Source organism: Oryx dammah, unplaced genomic scaffold (genome assembly GCF_014754425.2).
Source record: "Oryx dammah isolate SB20612 unplaced genomic scaffold, SCBI_Odam_1.1 HiC_scaffold_21, whole genome shotgun sequence".
Taxonomy (NCBI): Eukaryota; Metazoa; Chordata; class Mammalia; order Artiodactyla; family Bovidae; genus Oryx; species Oryx dammah.
The window spans coordinates 36034012-36044487 of NW_024070205.1; the positions used below are offsets into that span (position 1 = coordinate 36034012).

The 10476-nt window shown below is 45.7% G+C and overlaps 2 non-coding genes across 2 annotated transcripts; one reads left to right on the forward strand and one right to left on the reverse strand.

Moving 5' to 3' along the window:
- Positions 1 to 979: 979 nt before the first annotated feature.
- Positions 980 to 1081, reverse strand: LOC120880719. The gene has a single exon (XR_005725118.1). It is a non-coding gene; the product is annotated as a U6 spliceosomal RNA (small nuclear RNA).
- Positions 1082 to 5048: 3967 nt separating this feature from the next.
- On the forward strand, positions 5049 to 5121 carry TRNAG-UCC. The gene has a single exon. It is a non-coding gene; the product is annotated as a tRNA-Gly (tRNA).
- The last annotated feature ends 5355 nt before the right edge of the window (positions 5122 to 10476 follow it).

The following is a 10476-nucleotide window of genomic DNA, read 5'->3' on the forward strand; positions in this document are numbered from 1 at the left end:
TTAGTTAATTTATTTTTGGTTGTGCTGGGTCTTCATTGCTGCCCATGGGCTTTCTCTAGTTGTGACAAATGGGGGCTACTCCCTAGTTGTGGTGCTTGAGCCCAAGCACCACTGTGCTGGCTTCTCTTGTTGCAGACCATGGTCTCTAGGGCACCTGGGCTTCAGAAGCTTTTACTCACAGGCTCTAGAGCTCTGGCTCAGTAGTTGTGGCACACAGGCTTAGTTGGCATGTGGCATCAGACCCATGTCCCCTGCATTGTCAGGCAGATTCTTAATCACTGGACCACCGGGGAAGTCCAGGTATATATTTTTTTATTGGAGTATAATTGTTTTACAGTATTTTGTTAGTTTCTGCTGTACAGTGAAATGAATCAGCTATATGTGTGTGTGTGAGTGCTTAGTCGTTCAATCATGTCTGACTCTGCAACACCATGGAGCCTGCTAGGCTCCTCTGTCCATGGGATTTTCCAGGTAAGAATAGTGCAGTGGGTTGCCATTTCCTTCTCCAGGGGATCTTCCTGACCCAGGGATTGGAACTCGAGTCTCTCGAGTCTCCTGCATTGGTAGGTGGATTCTTTACCACTGTGCCACCTGGGAAGCCCAGCTATATGTGTATATACAAATATATATACATACATCTAACCCTCTATGACCTCCATCCCACCCCTCTAGGTCATCACAGCATCGAGTTCAGCTTCCTGTGCTTTGTAGCAGGTTCACACTAGCTATTTATTTTACACATGGTGGTGTACATATGTTAATCCTAATGTCCCAATTCATCCCAACCTCTCCTTCACCTGCTGTGTCTACATGTCCGTTCTGTGCATCCGCATCTCTATTCCTGCCCTGGGAACAGGTTTATCTGTACCAGTTTTCTGGATTGCATATCCATGCTTAAATACCTGATACTACTTTTTCTGACTTAACTTCACTCTGTATGACTGATTCTAGGCCCATCTACATCTTTACAAACAACCCCCCAAATACGGAGCACTTCACCAGTTTGGGTGTCATCCTCACGCAGGGGCCATGCTAATCTTTGTGTCGTTCCAATTTTAGTATTTGCTGCCGCAGTGAGTGCTACAAAAACCTTTTGATGTCATGGGTTCTTTCTGTCAAGTACTTCAGCACCTTTTGTCTGGAGGCTGGTTGCATCTGATGTTGGCAGATAAGGTGGGACCAACATTCTGGAAAAGCTGGGGCAAGGTGTGAGCCTGATGCCAGAAGGGGAGACTGAAGGATATGATCACTGCCCCCCACACCCCACCTGACCCCAGACTGTCCATCTGCAGACCAGGCCTCTCTGCCTCTCAAGTCACTGCTGATTCTCCCTGAATGAAATCAGAGGGGAACAGAGAGCAGGGCAGAGCAGACTTCAAGGCCAGAAACCCAACCCCAGAGCACCCCTGGAAACAGGTGCTGTCACTCAGGGTGTGGGAAATTCCCAGCTTGAACTGCCATCTGAGCACAGAGGCGTCCAGGGGCTGGTGGTTTCCTCAGGGGCAGGTGCTCCTGAACTTGTCCTCCCTGTGCAGCCACCTGGGCCCTGCTCCTTTCCAGCCTGACTGCCAGCATTGCCCAGAAAGAGCCACCCCAGTGCTCCTGTGCTGTTTTTCCAGTGATGCCCAACACGGTCATGCCGGACTGAGGCCCCGGGAGGCTGGGGCAGGAGAGCTGAGACCCACGGCTTGACCCCAGAGTTTGGTTTTAGGGGAAGCACAGCAAAACAGGAGGCTTGTCTCTCTGCCTGTTTCCTTCTTGTTTCCTTCATCCCTGGAAAGACTGAAAAAAAGCCCTCAACATTAATGAAATTGAAGGGAGGGACATGCGTCCTAAAAAATTTAGAGAGCAAAACAAGCCAGGACAAAGTCCCTGGGGCCGTGTCCCCTTGGTGCTGCGGCAGCCTCTGCGGTGGCCTCTGGAGTGGCCTCAACACAGCATCTGTGCAACAAGGGAAGAGCAGAAGGGACCTCCTGTCTGGGAATTTCCCTTCACCCAGTGACAGCTCCACTCACCAAGCTTTGCCCAGAGCTCTGGACCACCTTGGCCCTGACCACGGGCTCCTGAGTCAGCCACAGAGTAGAGTCAACTGGGGCTGGAGGGGAAAGCTGGGAGGCTGGCCAGCGTTAGAGCCAGCAGGATGGGCCCAGCAGGCAGGATCAAGCAGAGAGGCTAAGGGGCTCAGGGCAGCTCCCGCAGTGCCCCCTGGTGGCTAAAAGCAGCCCTAGCCCACCCCTAGGAGCCCAGACTGTTGTTCAGCCGCTAAGTCCGGTCCAACTCTTCGTGACCCCATGGACTGCAGCACGCCAGGCTCCTCTGTCCTCCACTGTCTCCCGGAGTTTGCTCAAATTCATGTCTGTTCAGTCAGTGATGCCATCCAACCAGCTCATCCTCTGTTGCCCACTTCTCCTGCCCTCAATCATTCCCAGCATCAGGGTCTTTTCCAGTGTGTCAGCTCTTTACATCAGGTGGCCAAAGTATTGGAGCTTCAGCTTCAGTGTCAGTCCTTCCAATGAATATTCAGGGTTGATTTCCTTTAAGAATGACTGGTTTGATCTCCTTGCTGTGCAAGGGACTCTCAAGAATCTTCTCCAGCACCACAGTTCGAAAGCATCAAATTTTTGGTGCTCAGCCTTCTTTATGGTCCAATTCTCACATCCGTACCTGACTACTGGAACTACTAGCTTACCTTTTGCCCATGGTGTAGACCGGATGAGAGAGCAGGATCGAGAATCTCATTACAATTTTTGCCTCACAGTCCTCTCTTGCCTCACCCTATCCAGCCCTGACTTTCACCCTAGGATGGTGGATGGAGGGTCACCTTGCTCTCAGGCTGGGGGTATTGAAAGCTGGGGGAGGGCTTGGGGTCCTTTCCACCCCTGTGGCCCCAGGTATTACACGTCTGGAGTTCTAGTCCCACAGCAGCAGACAGATTGAAGTTTTCACGCTGACATGGGAATTTTGTTTTCCCAATCCTAGCTAGGTTTGAGCTCAGCTAAAGCAGCAGTTTTGACAGCCCTGACCATACCCTAAGTGTTTATATATATATTTTTAAGATAACAAGAAGCACAGCCAAGGGTGAGGCAGTGTGCTGGGTGGCCATGACACTGGAAAACATTCTCTAAAAACACCACATTTCTGACAGTTTTGAAGTGATCTGTTGACAGTTGTTATGACTTAGGTGAAAATGACATCTTTTCAACCAAAGGTGTTAGGACAAGTGGATATCCACATGCTACAGCTTACACAAAAATCAACTCAAAGGGATCCAAGACAGAAATGTAAGAGCCAAAACTGTTAAAGTCTTAGAAGGAAACATGGGTGTAAATCTTCAAGACCTAGGATTAGACAACTGTCTTTTAAATAGGACACCAAAAGCACAAGCACGAAAATAAAAAATAAATACATTTGACTTCATCCAAATTAAAACCTTTGTGTATCAAAAGACACTATCAAGAAAGTAAAAAGCAAGCTACAGAATGGGGAAAATATTTGCAAATCATAGATCTGACAGTATCCAGAATACATAAAGAATTTTCACAACTCAGTAACAAAAAGATGTAAACCAATTTAAAAATGAGCCAGGACTTCCCTGGTGGCGCAGTGGCTAAGACTCCATCCAAGGTCTCAATGCAGAGGGCTCAGGTTCAATCCCTGGTCAGGGAACTAGATCCCACATGCTGCAACTAAGAGTTTGCATGTTGTAACTAAAGATCCCACACAGACAAATAAATAAATAAAATATTTTTTAAATGGGCTGAATGATTTGAATAGACATTTCTCCAAGAAGATATACAAACTGCTAATTAGCACACTGAAAAGATGTTCAACATCATTAACCATTAAGGAAATGAAATCAGAACTTCAATAAGATAACACTGTTCAAAAAAACCAGAAAATAAATGTTGGTGAGGATGTGGAAAATTCCCAGTGTTATGTTCCCACTGTTGGTGGGAATGTAAAAGGGTGCAGCCACTGTTGAAAATACTTCAGTGGTTCCTCAAAAAGTTAAACACAGAGTAAAAATATGACCCAGCAATTTCATTCCTAGGTATATAACCAAGAGAAGGAAAGCATGTCCAGGACTTCCCTGGTGGTCCAGTGGTTAAGAATCCACCTGCCACTGCAGGGGAGATGGTTTCCATCACTGGTCCAGGATGATTCCACATGCCTCGAAGGAACTGAGCCCGTGTATCACAGCTACTGAAGCCTGCGTGCCCTAGAGCCTGTGCTCTGCAGCAAGAGAAACCACCGCAATGAGAAGCCTGTGCACTGCAACTAGAGAGGAGCCTCCACTCGCTGTAACTAGAGAAAGCCCTTGTGCAGCAATGAAGACCCAACACAGCCAAAAAAAAAGAATTCCTGAACTCTGCTTAAAAAAATTAGGTCCACACAAAAACCTGTGCACATACATACACAGCAGTATTATTTACAACAGGCAAAAAGTGTGTTTCCGTTTCTTGGACACTCAAATGTCCATCCATTGAGAATCACCAGGGATCTTCCCAACCCAGGGATCGAATCCAGGTCTCCACAGTGCAAGCAGATTTTTTACCATCTGAGCCACTAGGGAGCCCCCAAAATCTACATACAATACCTTACACAAAAATTAATTCATATGGGTCAAAGACCTAAATACAAGTGTTAAAACTATTAAACTCTTAGAAAGAAACAGGTGTAAACCTTTGAAACCTTTGATCAGTTAGTGGTGGCATCCATACAATGAAATGTAAAAACAAGTGAAATATTTACAAGCCACCACATGGATGAACCTGGAAAACATTGTTCCCTGAGGGGTCCAGCAGCCCAGGCTGACATTTCTTGTCTTATAGTTCAGGGAGGCCCCAGCCTCCGCGATCCAGAAACTCGGGAACACTCAGGTCCAAAGGGCTACCTTCTTCATGATCCCGCCTTTTGAAAACGTCTGAAGATCTGATGGACTCCATTCTCCAGGTTTGCCCTCTCCTTTAGCTGAGGTCATTCTTTTGGACATCAACCACTATTTTTTTTTTTTAATCTCTGCAATTAAAAAACAATATACTGGGACTTCCCTGGTGGTCCAGTGGTTAAGACTCTGCACTTCCACTGCAGGGGGCGCAGGTTCGATCCCTGGTCAGGGGACTGTGATCCCATCTGCTGTACATTGTGGCCAAGATAATAAAAAAAAAAAGTCCTCCTTTCTTTTCATTTTCAGCACGCACCCAAACTTCTGAGCTTGAGTCCTCCCTGCAGAGGTGGCTGCATATGTCATGCATGGCCTGGAAAGTGGCTAACATGCACCGAGTGTCTGGTCCACACACTTGCTTATGCCTGAGGCCCTGCTCTGTCAGGCTCCATTCTTGGCTCCAGACACTGCAGTGAGCAAGTTCCTGCAAAATAAATCCTCGTGAAATTTACGTCCTATTGAAGGAAGACCAAAAAGCAGGTGCTGAAAATTCTGAGTGATGTTTTTGGTTTTGAAGAAAAATTCAGCACAGTAGGGGGATAGAGGGTCATGGGGGGCAGGTGTGTGTGTGTGCTTGTGCATTTAAGGGGAGACGGCAGAACCCCTCTCAGCTTGAAGTGTTTCTCAAAGAGTCATAGCCCCAGTGTCCTGATAGACAGGGAACTCACGAACAAGCAGACATACTCAGACTGTTGAGCAGGCCAGAGGTAAACTTCCTTGAAAGACCTGCCCAGCAGTGTGGCCAGAGACAGGCAAACCCAAACAGCTCCAGGGTCTCTTTCATTTTTTTAATTTTTGTTTTTCTGGTTTTGGTTAAATAGCATGCAGGATCTTTGTTTCCTGACCAGGGTTTGAACCTGCACTCCCTGAACTGGGAATGGAGGGTCATAACCACTGGATCACTGGAGAAGTCCTAGGTCTCCTTCTTTTAAGGTCAAGTTTAGCTGGGGTGCAAAGAGGGTAGCTTCAGCTCTTTGAGCAAAGGGAGTTTGTAAGCAGCCGTCTCCAGGAGGAGTCTGTGGCCTTTGGGAGGAAGTACCTCCTTGTTCTTACCTTGATGAGAGCTGCTCGGGATCACTTTCTTCCTCCTGGAAGATCCTGATTTTGGGATCCTAGTGGCCAAAGGCCTGGCAAGACATCACTTAGCTATGGAGGTTGTTTTTAAGGTAAAGATACGAGAATTCACACCTTTTGTGTGTCTGTCAACCTGGGAGCACTTACAATGTCACCTTGCAAAGGACAACTTGCAACCCACCAACTCTGTGACTTAGGGTAAGACACCTAACATTTTAGGCCCCTAAGAATGATTATAGTGCCTACTTCATAGTGTTTGGTGAGGAGTTAATAAAATGATGAATGTAAAGGGCTGGGTCATGGGACTTCCCTGGTGGTTCAGTGATTAAGACTCTGCACTTCAACTCATGGAGCTCAGTTTTGATCCCTGGTCAGGGAACTAGGATCCCAAATAATCACATGAGGAAGCCAAAAACAAAAACAAAAAAGGCTAGGTCATGTCTTATAAAGCTAAAATAATTGAAACAGTGGCAGTGGCATAAGGATAGACATATAGACCTATAGAATAGAGAACCCAGCAGTAAACTTGTATACATAATGAGTTGATTTTCAATAAGAGTGCCAAGACTATTCAATGCAGAAAAGACAGTCTCTTCAACAAATGGCATTGGGAAAACTGGATATCCACATGCAAAAAAAATGAAATTGGATGCTTAGCTTATGCCATATATAAAAATTAACTGAAAATCGATTAGAAATCTAAATAAGAGTGAAGACCATAAAACTCTTAGGAGAAAACATGAGGACAAATCTTCATAATCTTGGATTTGACAATGGTTTCTTAAACATGACACCAAAACACAAGCAACAAAAGATAAAAATAAATTGGAATTCATCAAACTTAGAAACTTTTGTACATCAAAGGACACTACAAGAAAGTGGAAAAAAAACCCCTACAGGATGGGAGAAAATATTTGCAAATCATATATCTGATAGAATCCAGAAAATATAAAGAAATCTAGGGCTCAGCAATAGAATCCAGAAAATATAAAGAAATCTAGGGCTCAGCAACAAGGCAACCTGATTGAAAAATGGCCAAGTGACTTGGAAAGAGGATAAACAAATGGCCAAAGGCCTGTGAAAAGATGTTCAACATCATTAGACACTGCTGCCACTGCTGCTAAGTCGCTTCAGTCATGTCTGTGCAACCCCATAGACGGCAGCTCACCAGGCTCCCCTGCCCCTGGGATTCTCCAGGCAAGAACACTGGAGTGGGCTGCCATTTCCTTCTCCAATGTATGAAAGTGAAAAGTGAAAGTGAAGTCACTGAGTCGTGTCCAACTCTCAGCAACACCATGGACTGCAGCCCACCAGGCTTCTCCATCCATGGGATTTTCCAGGCAAGAGTACTGGAGTGGGGTGCCATTGCCTTCTCCGTCATCAGACACTAGGGAAATGCAAATCAAAACCTCAATTAGATACCACTTCTCACCTACTGGAATGGCCATAATTTTTTTTAAATTTTTTTAAAAGGCCAGTAAGTGTTGATAACAATGTGGAGAAATTGGAACCTTCATACATTACTGGTAGGAATGTAAAATGGCACAACTGCTGTGGAAAATGGTTAGTAGTTCCCCAAAAAGTTAAACATAGAATATCCATACAACCCAGCAATTCCACTTCTTGGTATCCATCCATACACCAAAGAATATGTCCATGGAAGCATTACTCATAAAGCCAAAATGTAGAAACCACCCAAATGTCTATTAATGAAGTAATGGATACATGTGGTATATCTATAAAATGTAACATTATTCAGCCATAAAAAGGAAGGAAGTATTGACACAGGCTTCAACATGTATAAACCTTTAAAACATTACACCACGGACTTCCCTGATGTTCTAGTCATTAAGAACCCGGCTTCCAATGCAGGGGACACGAGTTCCATCCCTGGTCTGGAAAGATCCTACATGACTCAGGGCAACTAAGCCCATGTGTGACAACTACTGAGCCTGTGCTCTGTAACAAGAGGAGCCACCACAATGAGAAGCCCACGCACCACAACTAGAGAGTAACCCCCACTCACCACAGCTAGAAAAAGCCCGTGTGTGGCAACAAAGACCCAACTCAGCCAAAAATAAGTAAAAATCTAAAAAATTATTTCAAAAGACCGTTATCTTAAAAAAAAAAAAGATTATTCTTAATATATAAGTCCCTTCCCTGGAGGCTAAGATGGTAAAGAATCTGCCTGCAATGTAGGAGACCCAGGTTCAATCCCTGGGGATAATCCCCCAGAGTAGGAAATGACAACCCACTCCAGTATTATTGCCTGGAGAATCCCATGGACAGAATACCCTGACAGGCTAGGTCCATGGGGTCCCAAAGAGTTGGACACAACTGAAGTGACTTAAGCGATGCAAGCTTTGGATGTAATTAATGCCCCTGAATTGTACACTTGACAGTTTTAAAATGCTAAATTTTGCTATGTATATTTTGCCACACACACACACAAAAGACGAGGCATTATCTTTCACAGTAACTTGTCCATAAGAGCATCATGGATCCTATAAAAGGACAGAGAGTCTGTGCAGTCAGGGTGGCAGTCCGGTGGCCAAACGAGGGAGCTGAAAGGTGACTGTCACCAGTTGGAGCCAGTCTCAGAAGTGGCATCTGTGTGACAGTGATGTTGGAGGGTTTTAATTGCTCCTGAATTAATGTGCTATTCCTCACCCCTGGGGCGCCTGGGTTTAATTACTGTCTTAGGTCACATATGCAAATGAGTCTGCTATCATTCCTGGTCCCCATGGATGGCAGCCTGATTACCAGCCCTCATACTTTGCAGCAAGATGGGCAGGAAGAAAAGGGGGATGCCACTGGCCAGGCTGGCCTCCCCCTTAGAGCTGATGAGAAGAATCGGATAAAGTGGTACCCTGCCTGCCCCATTTATGGGTCTTTGTGAGCTGACGTGTTCAAGGTTGTGTCTGGGGAGCTGTTGCTACCTGAAGGCACCGGGAGGTTGCTTGTCAACAGCAGAGGAGCTCTGGAGGACCTAAACCCCCAGGGCTCCTGGGGAGAGAGGATTCTTACAGGAAAGGAATGGCATTGGGAAGATGTCAATCTGCAGAAGAGACCGTGGACCCGGAGTGGCAGATTCAAAAGCAGCTGCCTTCAGGAGACAATGGCCATGGACTTCCCTGGTGGTCTGATAATTAAAACTCCAGCCTTTCACTGCAGGGGACACAGGTTTGATCCCTGGTCAAGAAACTAAGAGCCCACATGCTGCACAGTGAAGTCAAAAAAAGGAAGATGGCCAACTGCTGCCTTCTAGGAATGTGGGCCCAGTGTTGTCAAGTTTTAATGTCTAATGTCAGTCCATTAGAACCCAGAAATTGGAATTTTTACAAGAAATCTGTGTTTTAGATTCTTGACAACTAATTTGAATTTAAAAACCACTAGGTTGTTTGCTTTTCGGGGTGGGAGTTAATTGGGAAGGGGCTCAAGGAACTCCTGGGGTGTTGGAAATGGTCTCTCGTGGTAGTAATGTTGGTTACCAGGTGCAATTTTAAAAACACATCAGACTGTACACTTAAAACAGGTACGTGCGGACTTCCCTGGTGTCCAGTGGCTAAGACTCCACACTCCCAATGCAGGGGGCTCTGGTTTCATTTCTGATTAGGGAACTAGATCCTACACGCCACAACAAAGACCCAGAGCAGCAAATAAATATTTAAAAGACAACACAGTAAAACAACAGGTACCTGTGACTGAAGGTAAATCATACCTCAGTGAATTTGGCTCAGTGGGTCCCCATACTTCTCTAGGGTTGCTATGAACTTTCCACTCTAAACTCTGCCCCTTTGTTCTTCGGTCACGGCCACAGGTGCTTTCTAAGCTCTCAAGAGTGCCTTCCCCTTTCCCTATGCCCTGGACCTCTTTCTTTGTTGTTCGTGGACTGCAGCATGCCAGGCTTTCCCCATGTACCTCTTCCTAGGTAAGTGTATCAGCACTTGATGGTCTAATTCATTCTATTCTGGGTGGGAGGCTAAGGTGATGTGACCATTTCTTTTTTTAAATTAATTTTTATTGGAGTATGTGTGCATGCATGCCAAGTCACTTCAGTCTTGTCTGACTCTGTGACCCCATGAACTATAGCCTGCCAGGCACTTCTCTCCATGGGGATTCTCCAGGCAAGAATGCTGGAGTGGGTTGCCATGCCCTCCTCCAGGGGATCTTTCCGACCCAGAGATGGAACATGAGTCTCTCAGGTCTCTGCCCTTGGTAGGTAGGTTCTTAACCAGCTGAGCCATCAGGAAAGCTGCTTTATAAACTTGCGTTCGTTTCTACAGTACAGCAAAAGGAATCAGCTATACGTATACATATGTTCCCTCTTTCTTGGATTTCCTTCCCATTTACGTCACCACAGAGCGCTAAGAGTTCCCTGAGCTACACCATTGTTTCTAACTAGTTATCTCTTTTATGTACAGTATCAGTAGTGGATATGGCCATCCCAATCTCCC